Source organism: Lagenorhynchus albirostris, chromosome 1 (assembly GCF_949774975.1).
Source record: "Lagenorhynchus albirostris chromosome 1, mLagAlb1.1, whole genome shotgun sequence".
Classification (NCBI taxonomy): Eukaryota; Metazoa; Chordata; class Mammalia; order Artiodactyla; family Delphinidae; genus Lagenorhynchus; species Lagenorhynchus albirostris.
Window position 1 is genome coordinate 27,221,443 of NC_083095.1, and position 6,000 is coordinate 27,227,442.

Below are 6,000 nucleotides of genomic sequence, written 5' to 3' on the forward strand. Positions count from 1 at the left end.
TCTTATCATTCTTATGCATTTCTCTATACTTGAACCATATCTGTATGTATACCTAAGCAATACAGAGTGCTGCTGTGCATGATTTTTAACTTTTTACATTGCCAATATTTTTACATTGAATTTCTATTTTTTATTACACAGTATCTGAATGGTCACCGCAAGGCTTGGAATACAGGCATTCTCACGGAGGTGTTCTGAGAACACCACAAAGCCTCCAAGTACCTGTTGTAAAACAGCCAGCATCAGCTCAGTTAGCATCAGCCCAGAGCCTAAGGATAACGCTAAGGCAGCATTTGCTAGAAACTTAAATCCCTTATGCTAACAACACCTATCACGACAATTGTTGGCTCATGCATGGCCCTGGTACAAATTAGAAAACAGTGCCACCTCTTGGTAGGCAATTGCAGGCCACTGGTGAGCTCCTATTTGACTTCTAAGGTCAGGGCTCTTGAACAGTGAACAATTTGTACAACTGTACCCAGCACCCTTGCTGTGTATCACTTACTATATATCAGGCACATAAAATGACTCATTTAATTCTCACAACCGTCACAGGAGGTAAGTACAGTTGACCTTTGAACAACTCAGGGGTTAGGGGTGCTGACCCCCGCATTGTCAAAAATCTACATATAACTTTTGACTCCTCCAAACCTTTAACTACTAATAGCTTACTGTTGACTGGAAACCTTACCAATAACATCAACAGTCGAGTAACGCCTATTTTGTATGTAATGTGTATTATATACTGTATTCTTATAATAACGTAAGCTAGAAGAAGATGTTATTAAGAAAATCAAAAGGAAGAGAAAATATGTTTATAGTACTATATTTCATTTATCGATACTGTAAGTTTACATCATCTGCTTATAAGATGAATTGTCTGTCAATACCTACATCAATATTGTCTTATATGATACAAAAGACTGTAGATGTTATACATATTACTAACACTAGATATCAAAAATGAAAAGGCAGTGTGAGGGGACTTCCCTGGGTGGTTCAGTGGTTAAGAATCCTCCTTCTGGACTTCCCTTCCCTGGTGGCGCAGTGGTTAAGAATCCTCCTGCCAGTGCAGGGGACAAGGGTTCGAGCCCTGGTCTGGGAAGATCCCACATGCCATGGAGCAGCTAAGCCCATGCACCACAACTACTGAGCCTGCGTTCTAGAGCCCACGAGCCACAACTACTGAGCCCATGTGCCACAACTACTGAAGCCTGTGCGCCTAGAGCCCGTGCTCTGCAACAAGAGAAGCCACCGCAATGAGAAGCCCACACACCACAACGAAGAGTAGCCCCTGCTCACCGCCTGAGCGCAGCAACAAAGACCCCCAAAACAGCCAAAAATAAAAATTAATTAATTAAAAACAAAAATCCTCCTTCCAATGCAGGGGATGTGGGCTCGATCCCTGGTCGGGGAACTAAGATCCCATGTGTCATGGGGCAGCTAAGCCCATATGCCACAACTACTGAGCCCGCACGCTCTGGAGCCCACATGCCACAACTAGAGAGAAGCCCACAAGCCACAATGAAGAGCCTCCTCTCCACAACAAAAGATCCTGCATGCCACAACTAACACCGATGCAGCCAAATAAATAAATAAAAATATTTTTTAAAAAAGACAATGTGAAAAAGAAGAAATTCCTATTTATTCACAGGTATAATGATTCATTCATGGGTAACAAAGAAGTAGCAGTATGATTGCTTTATGGTAGCCTAGCCTATATGCTAATGAACAAATTGGTATAAAAATTTTAAGGCATACAGTATTACAGTCATATTTATAATAAGTATGGGAAACATTTTTACATTGTTTTACCTGTGATAGGCTGACAGTTTCTCCAATTACATGAGAGAGAGGCACACTGTAAGGCAGTGTAATTCTTTGAAAGCAAATAACTTTTGAGTGGTGGGATCACAGAGGTGGGAGAGGGGGTGGTCCTGAGGGAGGGGAGGGGGTAAGTGGGGGGAAGGGAACTCTGGGAACTTAAGACAGCAGCCATTTGCCAGTATGTATTTCAGTGTCTAAATAACTAGTATCATAATACAAGTGCCTATTAGATCCGCCTTGTTTAAAATTATCAGGATACGTTGTAGGCAAATGGGCTTCTTAAGGTAATTGAAAATAGATATTTTTTAAGTGCCACAAACTTGCCATGTTCACACCAGTCTAGTTCTCCTGGTCCTTTGCTCTTGCCAGTGGCAGCACAAATATAGACTTCAGTCCAACCCCTACTGAATCAGCTCATTTCCAAGACCCGGGTTTTACGAAAGCAGAGATGCTCTGACCAAATTGTTAAGAAAATGGATTGAAACTGAGAAACCTAGCAAAGGAGAAACTTCCTGAGTGTCTGTGGCATGTCCCCCGGCGTGGGGGGGTTGGGGGGTGGCTGACTACAGAACTAGGTACTTTTCCTTCAGGACAGTGATTTCAGGAGTCAGGCTTCCCTCCCTGGAAGGAGGTGGGAAATCTCCCAATGTCAAAAAGAAGGAAGGAAGTACTTGCTTGGGACACCCCTCAGATATTTTGATTTAATTGGTTTGAGCTCAGGTATTTTTTAAAAGCTCCCCTGATGGTTCTAACATGAAGCCATTGCATGGAGGGGAAATCGTGGAGCACATGTCTCCAGGAGGGGGCACTTTGTGGCCTCAGAGTCCAGTTAAGCTTCCAGGCCCAGCTCTTTCCTCTCTGTTCATTCTCTCTCACCCACTCTGGGACACACAGACCCTCACACCCTGGGGTTAACAGGCTCCAAATCTACTTTCCTCACCCGCTTTGAGCTGATACAGGACCTGGGTGCGTGAACCCTAGGGTTCAGTCCACCGAAGCAAGCCAGGAAAGGGGGGCTGGCCGCGGAGGGGGCTGAGGCTCAGGAAGGGTTAGGTGTGCTCCCCTCCCCTTGAAGATGCTCAGGTGCCCTCAGCGGGCACCTGGCTCCACGGGCTGCATTTTCAGGCCCCTGTGCCTTTTCCTCTGAGAGGCAGTTTCACATTCCTAGAGCATTTTGCCTCACATTCCCTGAGAGCTCACTGTCTAGTTAGTAAAGACGAAACCCAGGAAGAGGAAAGAAGAGTCTCCTGAGAGGGCAGGCAAATGTCCCCGGGGTCCCCAAGGGCCCCTCACTGGTGGCTGGAGGCTGGGGGGAGGTGGGAGGCCTTCCCATCAGCAGCTGCTCATCCTTCCAGGCTGCACCCGCCCAGGTCAGAATTTCTAGGTTATCACCCCTCCCATCTAGACCATTAATGCATTGACACCAAACCCACTCTTTTTTCTGAGCTCTATCTGAGCACCGTGCTGGATGTGCCACCTTTGAAATCTTAAGAACTGACTGCAACTCTTTATAGTTATTTGAGCAAAAATAATAAAAATCCCCTAGCTGCCTTATTAAAAAAAAAATTTTTTTTTTTTTGGTGGTAAAGCACAAAGCAGAGTATGGTACATCTTCAAGGCTTACAAGATGGCAAAAGGGGATTTTTCTCAAAGTTTCCCAAACAAGTAGGGAAAATATTTACCTGAGGGCAGAGCCCACCAGCAAAGGGGCCAGAGTGGGTGGCCAGGTGATGATAGGGAAATTCCCCCTGAGGGCATGGGCAGGGCCTGTAGTCCAACCATTTAATCTAGGCTTTAAACCCAGATAAAGGTCTGTAGGAAGCTTCTTAGGTGGGAGTGGCCGCCATGAATGTGCTGTTCCCAAAGGGTTAAATAGGGTTTCTCAACTTCAGCATTTTGACATTTGGAGTGGATAAATCTTTGTTGTGGGAGGCTATGCTGTGCATTGTAGGCTGTTTATCGGCGTCTCTGATCTCTACCCACCAGATGCCAGTAAAACTCCGCAGTTATGAAAATCAAAAATATTTCCAGACCTTGATTAGCAGATGCAAACCATTATATATAGAATGGATAAGCAACAAGATCCTACTGTACAGCACAGGGAACTATATTCAATATCCTGTGATAAACCATAATGAAAAAAATATGAAAAGGAATATATATATGTATATATGTATAACTGAATCACTTAGCTGTACAGCAGAAATTAACAAAACATCATAAATTGTAAATCAACTATACTTCAATAAAATAAATTTTAAAAGAAGTCTCCAGACCTTGCTAGATGTCCTTTTGGTGGGGGGATGGTGGGATCAAAATTGCCAGGTGAGAACCAATGGATTAAAGACCATGCGTCCTAAAGCAGCAATGCCCCCTATCAACCTGGACCTGGTAAACTCCTCACAAACCCCCTCAAAGCTCAGGAAACCTCTAGACAGATACGCTTTGTTCCATGCAGCTTCTGAGTCCCCAGGTTTTGGACCTACTTCAGCCTGTGGGTGTAGCCATGCTGACCACGGAGCCACGGGCAGCTCCTAGGGTGAGCATCAGAGCTGCTTCTGGCAGGCTCCCCTCTTACCTGCCCCTTACAGACCAGAGGGAAGGGAACAGGGGCTCTCAAAGGATGAGAGAGGCCATTCCATTTTTTAGTTGCCAACTGGATTAAAAAATGAAGGTATATCAAGACAAGGTAATAAAAATTATGGTGTATTTTGAAAGCAACATATTTGCACTAGAACCAGATAATTATGGTATTTATACAATTATTAGTTCATGGCTCGCTGGAGGTGGTACTGACTGGCAGTGGGAAGTAGCTTCAATGCTGGATGGATCCCTGAACGTTCTCTCAGGCCTGGCTGAGTCTTTCTGGCTGGATATATGACCTCATTTGGACATAAGGTGCTTTGGGAATATGAGGCCTACCAAATCACTTTTCAGCACCCCTCCCTCACCCACCCAACCCTGAAAGGGTGTGGAGAAAGCTCTATGGAAGAAGGTGAGAAAAGGGAAACAGCTTCTTAGCTTTGGGTTTGAATATGCAATCAAATGTTCTGTCTCTGCCACTTAGTAACCATGTGATCTCGGGCAGAGCACATAAAACTCTGTGCCTCAGTTTCCTCATCTATGTAATGGGAATTACAGTGCCCACCTCATAACATTGAACGTATTTAAATTGCTTAGCACAATGATTGGTGCCTAGTAAGCATTTGGTGCCTATAGATATTACTGCTGTTGTATTTATTTTATATAGCCCAAATAGATCTGGGCTTATCCCAGTACAGTGTCTCATCCAAAAGAAGTATTAAGAAGAGGGAATCACGGGCTTCCCTGGTGGCGCAGTGGTTGAGAGTCCGCCTGCCGATGCAGGGGACACGGGTCCGTGCCCCGGTCCGGGAAGATCCCACATGCCGCGGAGTGGCTGGGCCCGTGAGCCATGGCCGCTGAGCCTGCGCGTCTGGAGCCTGTGCTCCGCAACGGGAGAGGCCACAACAGTGAGAGGCCCACATATCGCAAAAAAAAAAAAAAAAAAGAAGAGGGAATCACATCACATACCAACTTTCTGAAGTCCTCTTTACACAGTTGTTTCTCCCCAGACTCACTCTCCTCAAAGCTATTGTACCAGGCTATCCTTTCTGTTCTGGGATCTTTGTTACTACTTCCCAAATCTCACAGTCCTGTCTGAGACCTTCACTCCTCTCTTGCTAAGCAACTCTCCTCTCTACCTCCCAACCAAGTGTTCTTTATTCCTAGGCTGGCCAGGCCAGATTAGTATCACTTACCTTACTGTCCCATTGCCTTCCTCTCCACCCACTCCTGGCTCCATAGGGCAAAGGTTCAGTAGCAACTGGCCCCTGAACAAAGATGTCTCCTCCAAGGGCAGTTTGTTATTTATTCGCCTGTTGTTGGACATTTGAGTTGTCTTCAAGTTTTGACTATTATGAGTAAAGTGGCTATGCATATTAAATGTAAAAGTCTTTTGGGGGATATATGCTTTCATTTTTCTTGGGTGACTACCTAGTTAGGAATACCTGCAACCTTGCTATAGTCATGTATTAGTTCTAGTATCTTTTATGTATATTCCTTAGGATTTTCTTAGATGATTATGTTTTCTGTGAATAAAGACAGTTTTACTTTTTCCTTTCCAACCCATCTGCCTTTTTTTCTTGCTTTGTT